Here is a 16,473-nt window from a genome sequence, read left to right on the forward strand (position 1 = left end):
TCAAAACCTCTATGGTTTCCCATAGCTGTTATTTAAAAATTGTTAATGAAGCCCACAACATGACTTTGCTCCCTCTGCCTCTTCAGGCTCAAATGGTATCTTCTACCCCTCTTTCTTAGTCCTGCAGCCACAGTGACTTTCTTATGCTTCTTAAATAAGTGCTCCATGCTCTGCCCTGCCTCAGCAACTTTTCATGTTTTTTTTATGGTAGATTGGACCACTCCTTCTCCATCCCCTTTGCTTGGTGAATACTTCAGGCAGTCTTTATTGATCCCATCCTAGGGTGGATCTCCTGTTAGACATTCTCCTAGCATCCTGTCGCTTTCCTCTACAGTATTTAACATTGCTTATGAATATACATTTATAGGTGTGGGTTTTGACTAATACTTGTCACGCCCATTCCTTGAGGTTAAGAGTCTGTCTTGCATTTCACTGTGACCCAATGTTTAGCAAAACAATGTGTTTAGAAAACATTTTGGCTGAATAGTGTGACATTTTTTTTAACTTTAGTAGCTTCTCTAATTACTAAATTCAGAGAAAAACAAACTTGTTTCAGGAAAACAGACAGAAGAAAATTTACTACATAAAAGTGGCTTCCTATTTGTTGTATTTTAATGACCAAGAACAAAAAATGTCATTGACCTGTCAGGTTGCCTGGAATTGGAAACTCTTTTGAATATACTCTCATTTTCTAGAAACACAAAACAGGTGGGAAATTTGTCAACTTTATTAGAACAAAAAATCTAACAGTTAAAGATTGAAAAGTTTATTTTCAAGAAAAATGGCAAAAAGGAGATCATTTTGACCAAGGAAAAAGGGTTGGAAATTCACTGGAAAAAATATCAAAGCTTGGGAGAATACTTGGGTAAGGTGGTATGCCCAGAGAGTCAATAGTAAGTCTCCCCACAAGAGGGTGCTCATTGTCACAGTCATGTAATAGGCAATACCAGATCATCTGTGATCCAAACTACCTTGGGTACCACTCAGATACCTCAGTTCAGCATCCAAACAAATTGAGCAGTACTCAACCCACTCCAATAGCTTTTTATTCACCCATTGAAGGAAAAACACATTTATAATATAAAAGAAAACCGAAAAATCCTCATTTCCATTTCCTTCATTCTCCATTCTACTCATGTGCCACAGGTGTGCCAGTATCTCTACCCACCTCACCTCCACAATTCCAAGCTCTTCCTCATTCTCATAAACCCAGATCTTAGGGGCTTTCCTATCTCTTATCCCTCTCCTTTAGACTCACATTTTTATTATGTAGGTCAGGTATCCCAGAGTTCTGGCTATTGTTTTCCCAGTCCCCAGTTCCTCCAAACACTAGGAGTTGAATGAAAATATTTATAATTAAATGATATATATCTTTAAAAATTACTATTTTGCCTTCCTTGTTGTTGAAAATATGCAACTTTATATTATGGCGAGGCTGAAAATAAAACCCTGACTTGTATTTCATAATTTATAGGGTAGATTTCATGCACTATCATACCTTCAAAAGCTATGTTTCCTCCCCTTTTGGGAGAATCGTAAGATTGTGGGAGCACCAGAGTTGCTGATCTCTTGGAGCCCTTGGACCACACACTGTTTGGATATGTCTGAGTAGGACATTGTCCCAAAGAACTCTTGAAGTCAGGAGGCAAGAGAGGTTATTAGGCATCAAGATAAGAAGAAGTTAGAGCAGATACCTAAAGAGAGGAACATGGTGGGTAGAAAAAAGAGCGCTGAAGACAACCCATCCAAGTTGCAGCTGGTCCCTAAAATGGTGTTACCATAGAGGAATATCTATGAGCCATCGATAATTAATACAGCTCAGGAAAACTTCTTATAGATAATTAATCCAAAATAGAGGGTCCAAAATATTTATTGACTTTGATGTACACAAATGAACCAAAGACCACACATTTTCAGAAACAAGAGATTGTCTCTTGAGGAAATCTCTCCAAATGGCCTGCATGTTACAAACCTCAGTTAGCATAGGACTCCAAAGCAAGAGTCTCCAAGCAATGTGGGTTTCAGAGTGTGCCCTGCACACAGTGGAACACATTTAACGATTTCTCATTTGATACCTAATGAGATCTTTGAAACTAATTGCAGGCTTACTATAACATTTTGAAAGAAGACAGGGACAACATTAAGAAAACAAACTGTGGCAATGATCCAAGGTTGGGAAAACTGAATAATATATACTTGGTCCCAGAAATCTGGTCTTAAATAAGATAGCAACCAAAATATGCTTCATCAAATCAATCAGAAAAGTCTTTGATACACCACTGGGTGTGGTGGTGCACATCTGTGACCCCAGGTATTTCAGGAGGCAAAGGAAGAAGGATCATGAGTTCTAGGCCAGCCCAGGAAAAGGTAGGCAAAAGACCCTGCCTCAAAAGCAATATTTCTTAAAGTTCTGGGGATATGGCTCAGTGATAGACCATTTGCCTACCATGTGTAAGGCCCTGGGTTCAATCTCCAGCACTGCAAAAAATAAAAGTACTTGATGCATAGATGCTAGATCCTAACAGATTCCAAACTGCACACCTTGCAGATAGACCTGGCCATTACAAAGACAAGTCAACTGCACACCATTGTCTACATTTTAATTTAAATTCCCATGCAAGGTGTTAAACTGTACATGCAAGAAGTTCTCTATCAGAGCTGCCACTTGCCAGAAAAGCCTCTGCAATGTCCTGTGGCTCTCTAGTTTATTTCCCTTCACATCTCTGCAATGATTTTTGACATGATGCTTTTCTAGTACAATAGATTTGAAACCACCAGCATGTATAATCCCATTTCCTTCTAAATCCTATAGTAAAAAATAAAATAATGCTATCTGTTTCAACTTTCTGGCTTATTTTTCAAAGAGAAATAGAGTGAAAAAAGAGAAAAAAGAAGGGAAAGAAACCTGTTAACAGACTGAGATTAAATTTAACAGCCACAGAGAGGCCATCACTGCATATCTGTATAACTTAGTGGGAAGACCCCGTGTGGATACTTCTACAATCAATTGGTTTTGTTCTTTAATTGAATACATGTGTCCAAAGACAAACTGTTTGGGTTCAGAGGGCAGAGAATTCATTAAAAGAAGTTCCTAATAAAAGTGATTCAATCTTTGTATTTAGCTTTTAATATAAAAAATTAATTAACATTTGCATTATGAGACTTGACCTCCCTGTGGAAATACAATCAATTCTCCCAATACAAGATGGATTCTGCAGAGGACATAATTTCTAATTGTGGGGCTCATCAATCACACCATGGTGCAGGGGAACTGTAAATGATGCACAGAACTATTAAACTCTAGGCTCCCTTATAGCCAGTTGTCAACCCTGTAGTATATAAATATATACTTTCAGTGGGACTATTTAATTATAATATTGATTGCATTATTGCAGTTCCTGGTATAATATATGATAATGGTATACTATCTGGAAGGAAGACAAGACAATTGAAAAACACATCTATGATTTTACAAATGTAATTTCACAAGGCAACTGTGTAAATTCTAGCAGCACCATGCAAGCCTCTGGTTCAAAAGCTATCCTACTGAGGAAGCCTGAAAGTTTTCTGGCTGAAGACTGCAACTCAAGGGGAGAGTTTGGATGGTTTTAGGCCATTTTATTGTGCATTTTCATGTTTGTTATTTTAAGCATTCTTTTATTAATGTGTTCTTGATTATTTTTATTGAGGCAAAATTCAAAATTCATTCACATATTCACTATTTTAAATTACTTTGTAGTGCGCAGTTCAGTGGCTTCCAGTACATTTACAAAATATGTACAACCATCACAAATACCTAATTTCAGGATATTTTCATCACCTCAAAATGCAGCTCTGTATCATTAAGCAATCACTACTCACAAATGAAATCATGTAACATGTGGCTTTTTTTGTCTGACTTCTTTCATTTCAAGACTCATCCATATTGTGTCATGTATCAATACTTTATTCCTTTTTAAGACCCAGTTATATTCCATTGTGAGGATACATTACATTTGTTTATAGTCTTCAGTTGATAGTCATTTGAGTTGATGCTACTTTTTCTGTTATCATTAATAATATTACTATGAATACAAGTGTTCTGTACAAGGTTTTGTTTGAACACCTGTTTTAATTCTGTTTGGTATAAACCAAAGGGTAGAATTATTACTTAATGTTTGGTAAACCACCAAACTGCTTTCCACAGTGGCTGCACCATTTTCTATTCTTAGCAGTGATGTTTGAAGGTTTTCATTTCTTTATACCCTTACCAAAACTTGCTATTTTCCTTCTTTTAAAATTATTATTATTTTTATTATAGCTTTCTTTGGACATTAAGTGGTATATCATCTTGGTCTTGATTTGTATTTTCCTAATAATGTTGAACATCTTTTTAGGGATTACTGGCATTGGTATATCTTCTTTGGAGAACTATCCATGCAAATCCTTTGCTCATTTTATAAAGTGGATCTTTTAAATCTTTTTATTACTGAGTTATATAAATTCTTCATATGTTCTGGATATTAGATCTTTATCAGGTTTATGATTTGCAGATATTTTCTCCTCATTCTGTGGCCCAGTTTTAACTTTGTTGACAATGTCCCTTTGATGCATAAAAGTTTTTAATGTTAGTGAAGTCCCATTTATCTATTTTTATTTTATTGCTTGTGCTTTGAGTATCATTTGCAAGCCAAAGTCATAAACATTTACACCTATGCTTGTTTCTAAGAGTTTTACACCTTCAACTCTTACATTTCAGATAATACTAGAGGCTTGCAGCATGAGAAAAGTGTTTGGTTTGCACAAAGTTGAAATGTTCTGGTTTCATGAACCCCACGTTTATGGGGCAAGCTGTTGAGTTTTAAAAAGAAAGCAGGAAGCTGTGGTCCACTTTAGTGACATTTTCACCTCATATTGAGCAGATTTATTTTGTTTAAATTATGGTTAATATGGTTAACCATATTCTCTAGTAGCAGACCTAAATATGAGGGATACATTTTTTAAGCTAGAGACAGGAAAAAAAATAAAGAGGGAAGATTAGAAGCATATGAGGTTCATTGCCAAGTTGGCACTCACAATAATGAAGACATTCAAGAAAATCCCAGTGCCCCTGATGGTGCCCCATCCTTCTCACCAAATTGCTCTTCATTTTATTGAATAATGTGTCTGTGACCAAATATCTACTCTGTATGTATTTTTCAAATTCATATTATCATTGCAAAAGACAGGAACACCAAGGATTTCTATCCCCTCTGGGTATGGAAGAGAGAACACTATCAAGATTATCTTCCACATGTTCTGAAATATCATCACAAATCTTGCAAATTAAAAACTAACAACTCCATCAACTTATCAAGAGTCAAAAAATATAGCTAAAACATCTACTAATTTTAAAAAGAATGTTGTTCTCCAAGTTCTTTGTAGGAAAAGGAAATATTTGAAGCAATCATAAAGAATATCACTGTAGGACAGATGAGACATTATGTACCTTTAATGTAACAGCATTTCATGTTCGTAACTCATCTTTTCCACAAATGCTGATCAGTGCTTCTGTGCACCAGGCTTTTCATGGGTGTTGATAAGTCCCTGCCCTCACAGACATTATAGCTGAGTGGGGCATTAAGATATGGAAATGGGAAGGAAGTACTGGAAACAAAGGATGGACCAAGTTGGAGGAGAAGGTGTGGATCAAGAATGGCTTCCTGGAAGAGATGGCTAACTGAGGTCTGGAAGCTCACTAGGAGTGAGTCCTTTGTGTGGGATTGTTTGGGATGGACAGGATTACTGAGAGAAGACAGAACATGTGTGATGGCTTAAAGGTAAGAAAGAACAAAACCCAATGAAACCACTGATGCATCTGCTTAACACTTCACTATGTGAGGCGCATGGAACAAGGATGGCCAGACAGAGATCTGAGAACATGCATGTTGCAGGGACTTTTAAGCCCCATTTAAGAGGTTGGACTTTGTTCTGAGACTCATAGGGAGACTATTGATATGCTTTAAGCAGGGAGCAACATTACCTGGGTTTTATTTTAGAAAAAAAAACCTTTGTGATTGCTGTAGGAAAAATAAATAAATGTCAGGGGATGGGGACAAGGCCATACACCAGAAGGTCAGTATGGGGGTGTTGAAACAGTACAGGCAAGAGATGATAGTAGAATAAATTAGAATTTACCTATTATACTAGGTTGGATAGTGTTTGCTCCCAAATTCATAGCCACACAGAAGCTCAGAATGTAACATTACTGGAAAACAGGGTCATTCTGATGCAGTTGGTTAAATTAAAATGTAGTTGTATTAGATTAGGGTAGCCCTAAAAACAATGGTTTTTGTCCTTTCAAAGCCCCATGAAGACAATGACAGATGTTGGGATTGTGCTGCCACAAGCCAATGAGTATTTGAGTCTATCACATGCTTCAAAAGGCAAGGATTTTCAGGGGAAGTACACCATGCTGACACCTTTATTTTAGAGGTATAGCTTCTAGAACAATGAAAAATATTCCTTACTGTTTTACGTCATCCAGTATGTGGTTATTATTACAACAGCCTTAGGAAAACAGAGCTGAGGAGATGTAAGCTGATTTGTTAGGAGTTTCAGAAATATCCATAGATTTGGAGATCACTTGGCTCTGTTGGCATGAAAGGCACATCAGGAATAATGAATTCCCACCTTTCTCGTTTGAGCCACTGGGCAATGGTGCTGCTCATTGACCAGGGACCATGGGAAACAGAAAAGGTGTGAAGAAGAGTGGCTGAACTCGAGATATGAGTGCAGGCCTGTAGGCCATATAAGCCTGTCCAACAGGCAGTTGGGCAAGTGGGTGTGACTAAGTTGTGGAATCTTGTGTAGTGACTGAATCTAAGAGGTAGATGATGTGGTCCAGGTCACATGAGCACAGGAAGACCGAGAGCGGGCTACAGCAGATCTTGAGAAACATTAATATTTGTCAATTAAGAAAAGATCCAAACTTTTCTCATGGTTTTGGTGTTTGTTAGTGGTCTGAGATTAATTTTGGCCAAACAAAAGCCAGATTGCAATGGATTAAGGCATGACAAGGATGTAAGTAATTAAATGTGTCTAAAAGGAAGGAAAGTGACTATAGTACCTGGAGTTGGCCACAGATTTGTGTTGTGAATAACTCTACATCTTCAGTGGCTCATTAGCAGGAAAAGGAACAATTCTATCATTAAGGAAGGAACACATTCTAGCACAGATTAGTTAGTGGAATTGGTGGCACTAAATTGTCATGTTTCCTCATTTAATGTCTTCTTTTTTTCTTCTTGAAGTAGAAAGCAACATTTGTTAAAGTGAGACAGAAATTGATAGGTTCAAAGGTTCATGCCAGATCCTGCTCTCTGCCAATGACATTGAGGAATCACAACAAATCGTGGAGCAGTTGTTTCAGTAGTCCCATTATACAGATAAGAAAATAAAGTCACAGAAGAAGAACGTTGAGTTTCTTGCCCCAGGTCTCACTTGTGCTAAATGAAGAACTGGGATTTAAATCTGGGACCAGTCTTATCCCAAACTTCATGTCCTTATCCTTGATACTTGCCCTCTTGAGTTGAACTCAACTTTTGAACACAAATCTTGGCAACTGTGTGGATTGTTCTCCCCCAGTAATCTTCCATCCAAGACTGGGCAATGATAACACGGCATTACCGATATGGGATTTTGACAGAGATCACAAACTATAGGTTTTGGCCCTCTATGTGAAAGGGTAAGGAGAACTAAAGGTACTGGTCAGCTGGAAAGGAGAATTCTGTATCTTGACAGTCTAGATTGATAAATTAGATGTCTACATAGATGTTAAAGAAATTTAGAAAGAGAGTAGAGACTGGGATTAGAAGGTCTTGGAACAGTTTACGGTCATTCACTCTCCATCCTCCTCACTTTCCAGTCATCCCACAGCCTTGTCGTTTGTTTGTTTTTGTGGCTTATTTACAGGGGTTCACATAAAATTCCCAGTCACAATATTCTAACAGGCATCTATGATCTCAAAGAGTCTCACCCCTGACCGCTCCAAATTCAGGAAAAAGCAAAAAGATGTGTGCATTGTTATTCACAGTATATTCTTCCTTTCAAATGTTTTATTGCTGATTTTTGTCACAGGAGAGGGCTCTGAGTTGAGAAGGAAGGAGACGAGGGCTCTAAAGTATTCATTCACAATCTTATTATAATTCATTTGTTTTGTTTGTTTCCTCTTCCCATACTCAGATGTCTCTGGAGCCAGAAGTTTTGTGGGGAAACACACTTTGAAGATCCTCCCATAGCTCTCCCCTGCCCAACGGCATTCATTTACTTAAAAAGTTATACCCTTAGCCACAGCCTCGTCAGTAAATTCTAGTATGCCATCTTTGCCATAATGGTTAAGAACAAGCTCAGTGCTTTTCTGGCATAGGGAGAAGGGAGTTTCTCCATACAACCTCGGTTCTCATAGAACTATGGCCAACTTCTTGGGAAATCCTAGGATGTCTGGGATAAACAGTTCAGCCAGTCTGAATGAGAAGGCTTGGCAAAAGTTTTCTGAAGGTCTGGCACCAATGCTTTGCCTATCGCACCCTCCCTTTGGAGCCTTATCCAAGAATTCATACAAACCATGTGTGAGCTAGCAAGCCCTAAGGGGACTGGCAAGCTCCTGCAGCCACACACAAAGCTGACAGGAACCAGCTGACAAGCAGGATGCACATGTGCTCAAGAGATGAGAGCCATAAGGTAGGAGTGAAGGGAATGAACGTCACTCGTCACTCCTAGTCAAGATGACAAATAGTGGGATCCAGGGTTATGTGGAAGAAAATGGGCTAAGTCCCTGCAGTCTGTGAGCAGTCCCAGTGTCCTCTTGTGACCCCCTCACCAGTCCAGATTCTTATCCCACTCACAACTGAGTAGAGGAATGAGCTCCAACAATTCAGAGCTCCTTATGCTACCATTTTTGGGACAATGACTTGTGACACCTGGCAAATGTTACTATTTTCATTGTAAAATTAATCTCTGCATTTGAGAGGTAGACATAAAGAAAATTTGTACTCTTCTTTCTACTTTTTAAATTCTAGTTTTTCTGTAATAAGAATGTATGTTATAAAAGAAATGTAAGCTTATCTAAACTTTATTTCCCTTATTTTAAAACTAGGTCATTTTATCCCTTTCTCTATAATGCAGGGAAGAATTGAAAACCTTCAATTCTAGCAACTCTTGACCCAGAATTTCTGGCGTATGGATGGAGTTTCTGCAATGGCTTCTCATTTTACTGAATTCATGACCCTTGGTGGGTGCCATAATGTTCCTAACACAGGAGAGAAACATGAAAGAGTTCACACCAGTTCTGTTCATAAAATTGTATAGTGCTAGGTGAAGCATTTAGACATCTTGCTTTGTTTTTTTTTTTATGAGAATATATTTTTTGTACAAGAGGGATTCACTGTGACAATTCCAAATAGGCTTAGAATGTACATTGGTTGGATCACCCCCACCATCTCTTTCCCTCGACTCCCTCACCACCCCACTTAAACAATTGCAAGAGGTTTCATTGTTCTATTTCATGTAAGTATATGCTGTCCATTAACCATATTCCTTCACCTTAATCTCCTCCATTCACCCTCCCCCTCCCACAAGTACCCCCATCATACACTGTACCTATTTTACAGTCCTGTCTTTTGTTATTAATTTCTAAGTCAATGTTCAAAGGGGTTTCTCATTTTTATTCATTCATTTATTTATTTATTTGTGGCACTGAGATTTGAACTCAGGGTCTCATGCTTGCTAGGCAGATGCTCTTACTGCTTGAGCCACTCTATCAGCAGACATCTTGCTCTGTGAAGAAGAAAAAAAAAACCTTCCATACAAATCAAACTGCAATGGGATATTTTTTTGTTCCTTCAAGAATGGAGTTAGTGTCCTTATAAAAGAGACCCTCAGGAGTTTGACTGCTCATTTCCACCATACGAGATCACAGCAAAAAATGACCATCTATGAATCAAAACCTGCTGGTGACCACTTATTAAGCATCCACTGTGGGATTTGTTTTAGGCATGTATTTTACTTCATTTTTGCTGAATATTCTAAGTTCAGAATAATGAGAGGCAGAGGCCAAACATTTTGCCCAAGATCATACAGCTGGTTAAGCAACAGACTCAAGTTCAAGGTCTATTTGAGCCCAAAGCCATAAACCCTTTCTTCTACAGCATTCTAGAAGGTATTCGCTTCCATTGGCTGTAACGTCTGATGTAAGTTCTGAATCATCTTTATTGAGCCTCATGAAAAAAAAATGGAAGCAGATAATACAAGCACAGCAAGACCAAAACATGTAATAAATTCACAATTGTAGCTTTGCCTAGTGTAATGACTACATGCATGAATTGTAAATTTCTCTTTTCACACGCCACAAGTAATTCCTTCCATAGTTTAAATGTTTTGAAACAGTCTGAGTAATTTTTCCTGAGGTTATAATACCTTTCAAAGGACCTTCCAGTATTGCTTAAGATATGTGAATGCTCTCTTTAGGAGTTATAAGTACTAATATGTCACCCAAATTCATTCTTAGTCTTATTCACTTGACTCCCCATTTGACTCATTGAAAAGAGTCTAAGCCAGGTTTTCAAAATGGCTTTTTGCAGTTTTTCATCTTTTGAGATTTAAATTTTAAATTTATGTCTTTGTACTTCAGGCCTTCTCATTTCCTAATTTATTTTTCACTTACTTCAAGCCTTCAACATATCCCTGCCATCAGGTTTGATTTATATTGCCCAGGAACATAATCCAATCATGAATCTTCCTTGGAAATGCCAACGTGGCATGAGAGAGCGCACACTTTAATGATCTTTCTAGAGTAGAAAACAAAATGCAAAAAAAAAAAAAAAAAAAGTCAGTGAGACTTTAAAAATACTATCAAACAGAGCCTATAAAGCCTTTGGTGATATAAGAAACTTAGCCAGTCCCTGAGTTCAAGCTGGAATTAACCAACTTGGAGTTATACATAAAATACCAAATAATCACAGAATTTTCCCATCTCTACCTCAGGTCTTACAACTTCTCATTTTACCTGACCAGATAAATCTATCTGGTCGTTCGTGCTATGTCCTACAACCATATGAGCAAAAGGTATTTGTGTTGCTTCCTGTGTCACCAATTACAGAAACCAACTCTGATGACCCAATGGGTATTTATTGATAGAATATTATCAGTCCTAATGAAGCCAGGGCAGGAACCACAGAGGTTCTAAGGACAGCCACTGCAAAATTTCATAGACTTTCTAATTAATATACTATATTTAAGATGACTCAGATTCAAAGACTCATATTTGGTGTTCCTTTGTCTCAAGATCAACAAGTAACTACTCTTGCTCCATCAGCTTGCTCATGGTCCCTGAGTTCACATAGAGGCACCAAGAGTCCAGACTTGGGTCCTAAGAGTTATGCCCTAAAGAGGGAAAATTAACTGTGCCCCAAGAGTGTCTTATAAAGTGTGTCTAATAAGACACATTCTGTAGGGTCTCCTGAGGTCTCCAGGAGATACCCTAAATTTTATTTGCAAAGACCAAGCCAGCAAGTAGAAAATGAGCTGTTTAAATATTGACCTTAATCAATAGAAAGTCTGCTTTTTAGAGTTTAATTTTTAAAAAAATAGAGCATTTATAGTGTTAAACTCTGTGCTAAATAATATTTGTCTATCAAAAAGGAAAATGAATTGACCTCTATCCTCAAAGCAAACTTTTTCTGAATTTGACTAGGAATTTTAGTTAACAGACATTGGCACGAATATTTACTGAGCTGCAGCTGTACACTAGGCATAAGCTCTGGGAGATTCAGTACTGAATCCTAGTGACAAAAGTTCTTATTCTGATGGAGAGAGCAAATAATGGTAGAGAACTTTCTAGAAACAGACTGATGAGGCTGAGCTTAGGAGTTTTAGTTACTGATTCAATGGTTGTATAAAGGATGAATGTAGGGTTACCAGAAGATGCTGAAATGGAGTTTGAAGTAAGAAATGGTTATTAGAGGAAGGAAGCAAGATGACTCAGAGCCAGAAGCTGCGTTGCAACTCAGGTCCAGGGAATCCACTAGCGCTCAGTGTGCTCTGAAGCTAGAATTAACCATGAAAACGTCCCTTGTCAGGCAGAAATGGCTTGATCTTCTCAGTTCCCTGGTACCATTTGCTGGTGAACCTGGAGGACCCGAGATAGATGTCTCTGTGTCTACCACAGATGAAAGAAGGTCTGAATAAGAAAAATACATAATTGTAAGTCATAGAAAACTCACAGTAGAGTTAGTGAGAAGAGGCTGAGTGACTAGCAATAACATATATGTTCTTCACCATAGGTTGTTGAAAAACACCTATGACAACATTAAATATGAATTGTTTTATCGATTTCTTAAAATTCTTTGAAAACCTATCTCCTTAATTCTAAACCTTTGTCTTGTTTGGGACTGTTGATTTGGGAATAAGAGTGTTCCTCACTTAAGGAAGAAATCTATTCCTACAAATTATCTAACTAGGGAATTATTTTATATGAGCTCAATTGTATGCTAATTTTCATTTATACAGTTATTTCATTTGTTATTATTATGGAGATGTTGACTTGCACGCAGGACATCAACAAAAGGAAATGAGATCGAATGAGAAGATGCAAAAGATTCTTATATTTGCATGAGTAGAGAAATAATTTTCTGATGAAATGTGAATAAACCCTGAAACAAGTTGTCAAGCATAAACACAGAAATATCATGATTTTAAATTTTTTCCAACAGAACCCTCAAGCTGTAAAAAGACAATAATGAAGGATTAGCAGACTACCACGCAGTGAGCTGAAAAGTTGCTCATTCCATAGAACTTCCCTGAAGACATTTCACAGTAGACCCCTCTGCCATGGAAGTCTGTTTCCCTCAGGCTTCCAACCACCACAAATTATTATTATTCACTTTAATGTGAGCTAAAGGAAGGAAGGAACTCAAACTTCATAGAGATATTGAATCAAAGCCAACACACAGACATTAAATAAGACAATAGGAATATATGACTAAAGGAAAGTCTTAAATTTTTTAGAGACTATATTTGTGTTGGCAGTACTGCAATTAAAATCCCTGACTTATAACTGTTTGAACATAATAATTCTAAAATAATGATTAATAAAGCAAGATTTTTTTCAAAGAACTAAATATGGACTTGAGCGTTTTAAGGAATCCCTAATGTAAGCAAAGCAAAATCACATCTTACTAAATCAATACATTGTTTGTGCTTCAAATGATATGTACCTCATTAAAAGGAACCATCACAGTTGTGTGTGTGTGTGTGTATGTCACTGTGAATGGAACCCAGGGCCTCACACATGCTAGGCAATTATTCTACCACTAAGTTGCATGTGTATCCTTGGTTGTATTTTTGTTGTTGTTTGTTGGATTTTTAAACAAACATTGGCTTCAAAATAAAGGGTTTATTTCTGTCCTGACAAAAGCACCTGATGCAAAGAGTGAATGTAGTCACTGGAGGAATTCAAGAATTTAGGCTCTTGATATGTTCACACTCCATGGAGGATGGCTTTCATCCCCATGGTCTCAAAAAATCACTGCTACACCTCTGGATATTTTTGTCTGAGTTCCAGTTTTGAAGAAGGAGGCTGATAAGGGATTGGAGGTTCATTCCAGCCCAATCAATCAGTTCCTTTCCATCAGGCAAATGTTCTCATTCCTAGAGACTCCATCAAGAAGACCTAGGTTCATATCTAATTGGCCAGATTATCCTAGAGCCATGCTGAAACCTTTGGAAATTGAGGAATTTTTTTTCTATTAAAAGCTGGACGGACACATTGTTGCACCAAACAAAATCAAGGTACTATTAATAAAGGAAGAGAAACACTGATTAGGGAACTGGCAGTGATTGCACATGTAGTCACTACTAGGGGAATAAAATTTCAAAAGGTTAAATAGTTTTTAATATCACATAGCTAATATATGAATGTCAGAGAATGAAGTGAGACCTGTCTGGGATCTCAAAACTGCTATTTGTTCCAGAAGACATTCTCTGGAACAGAGAAGGATGGGGAAAGCAACCAGGTAACAACATTTAAACATAGCTATTTTGTAAAAGACCTGCAGAATTTAGACAGGGAAGGTCTGTAGGCTGAGCTTGTAAAAGGAAAGGAAAATGGAAGTCTGTAATGTTTTTTATTCAACATATGCATCCAACAAAATAAGCTCTAGTTTGGCAAATGAACCCTTGATCTTGGTTTCTATTAGAATAAGTGTGTTACTTGGCTACAATTAGAATACACACTCTAAAAAGTCATTGAGACCCCTTTCTCTAGTTCCATATGTCATTCCTCTTCCACTCCTCTCTTCTCCAAACACACACACACTTACCTCCCCCATCTCCATCTCATGTATACCTTTTTCAATACATCCTCAGTTCTGGGAATTTTCCAGAGTAATTTCTCGTCACAGAGTCCAAGAGAAAATGAAGAGAAGATGCAAAAATGACCCTCTGTCCTAGCAGTAGGAATGCTTTGTGTTGCTAGGAAACCAATGGTAGGTGCTAACCATCCCTCACTATATGAGGGCAGCTCCCAGCAGAATAATCCTTTTTGTGGAAGAACCTAGACCATGATTTCACTTCTTACCTCCAACTAGCTCTGTCTACATGTATGCTTTATTCTGCAATAGCAAGCAGTAGAAGTGATTAAAAATAATTTTAAGAATATGAAATTGTACCTGCAAGGAAGGGCACAGGGATTGCATAATATACAGCTACCAGGTCAAAAGCTTTCTTATTCTTCAAAGATTTAGGCAAGTGTTGAGATAGAAGGAGGGAGCAAAAAAAGCAGAGAGAGGGAGAGAGAGAGGAGAAAAGTAGAAAGTTATTTAAATCAAATTTGGGTTAAAATATGATGGAAAGACTCTTGCTGGAAGTTTTTACATTTCAAGAGAGACAGACAACACAGCAGTAGCTAAGAATGCTACTATCTATATAACAGATTGCTTCATCATTCACAAGGTATGTCTGCAAAATTGATTTTCTTACAGTGTTTATATCACAGGCATATTCATGGCTAGCCTAGAGGTAGATAAACTTAGAGGTCTAGATTTAAATTGTTGAGGGTGAGTGTGGGCATAACAGAGGATTGTAAGTTTTCAAAGGAGTGGTTTGTTCATTTGTTGAACAAATATTTGTGTGCAGGTTTTATACCAGGCTATTTCTGGATGTTGGAACAGAAAGGTCTGACCTCAAGTAACTTACATTCTGGTAGAAGGGCTTATTAATAAGCAAGTAAGCAAAATATATATGCTAGATAATACCAGGGCTAAGGAAGAGGAATATACCAGCAAGGAAGGGGGTTATGAAACTTTGGGCCAGGTGCTGCAAGGTGAAATTTGAACTGCAATCTGATGGAAGTGAGGACACACTCAGGATGCAGGTGCTGTGGGAACAGCCTTCCAGGTAGGGTGAGCAGAAGGTGAGAGACTCTTTGCAGGAGGATGCCTGACCCAAGTAAAAAGCAGCAAGGAGGGCCATGAGACTGAAGTAGTGGGAGTGAAGAAGAGAATGGTAGGAATGCAGTCAGAAAGCACAAAGAGCAGAATGGGGGGAATGTGAGAAGAGGAAGATCCTGGAAAGCCTGGTAGTTTATAGCAAGGATTTTGGCCTTTCATCTAGGAGAAGTGGAGTGACCAAGAGAGTAGAACTCATAGAATAACTGTGTGCTTTTCTGTCTGCCCCAATTGCCTTTGCATCTGGGTTCATATTGGGTAAACAGCCATGAGTCATGTATCATGAGCAGAATACTTGTGTATCACTTCCAGGCCAAGGCAGTGAAGAGAAACTGTGCCTCTTCCATTATAATCCTTCAAAGTCAAGTGCCCTACCTGATGGAAATAGACAAGGATCCTGGTCTATGTCAGACTTCACCTAAGTGACAAATGAAGCATTGCTCTCTTAAGCCACTGAGATTGCTATTGCATATTTGTTTCGACAGCAGAGCTTGACCTGCTTGGCTAACATAGATGTGCAACTATCAAGAGAGGGACATTTTCTTCCTTTCATTTTAAGAAGTTGGTTCTGGCTATCATGGATAGTGTATCAAATGAGGGGATAAAGAAGGGTGAATGGAAAAAGAGAAACCTTAACAGGAGTCTATTGTACTGGTTCAGGTGGAAACAGTGGTGTGTAGGCAAAAGTTGTCATACTGACAATGGTAAGAAGTGGTCCATTTGTACTTCTGGAATTGTTGCTGACAGACTGAAAGTCAAGTTTGTAAGAGAGAAAAGATGCTGAAGTTTTTGATTTGAGGAAGTGAACTGGAAGGATGCAGCTGCCAATGATTTAAACAGGAAAGTCTGAGAGAGGTACCTGTTACACTCTCAAAATAAGGATTTTGGGCAGTCAGCTGAGCTCCAGAAAAGAGAACTGAGCTTGACACATGTACTTGTGCCACTAGTACACAGATTATTTTAGTCACAAGACTGGATAAGTTTCAAAGGTTCTGAATATGTATAGAAAATAAAA

General features: G+C 37.9%; 1 long non-coding RNA gene across 1 annotated transcript; it reads right to left on the bottom strand.

Moving 5' to 3' along the window:
• Positions 1-9,688: 9,688 nt before the first annotated feature.
• LOC141422400 (uncharacterized) lies at positions 9,689-14,449 on the bottom strand. Its single transcript, XR_012446942.1, has 3 exons — positions 14,334-14,449; positions 10,679-10,802; positions 9,689-9,792 (listed from the first exon to the last, which is right to left on the bottom strand). It is a non-coding gene; the product is annotated as an uncharacterized lncRNA (long non-coding RNA).
• Between the last annotated feature and the right edge of the window lie 2,024 nt (positions 14,450-16,473).

Source organism: Castor canadensis, chromosome 4 (genome assembly GCF_047511655.1).
Source record: "Castor canadensis chromosome 4, mCasCan1.hap1v2, whole genome shotgun sequence".
Classification (NCBI taxonomy): domain Eukaryota; kingdom Metazoa; phylum Chordata; class Mammalia; order Rodentia; family Castoridae; genus Castor; species Castor canadensis.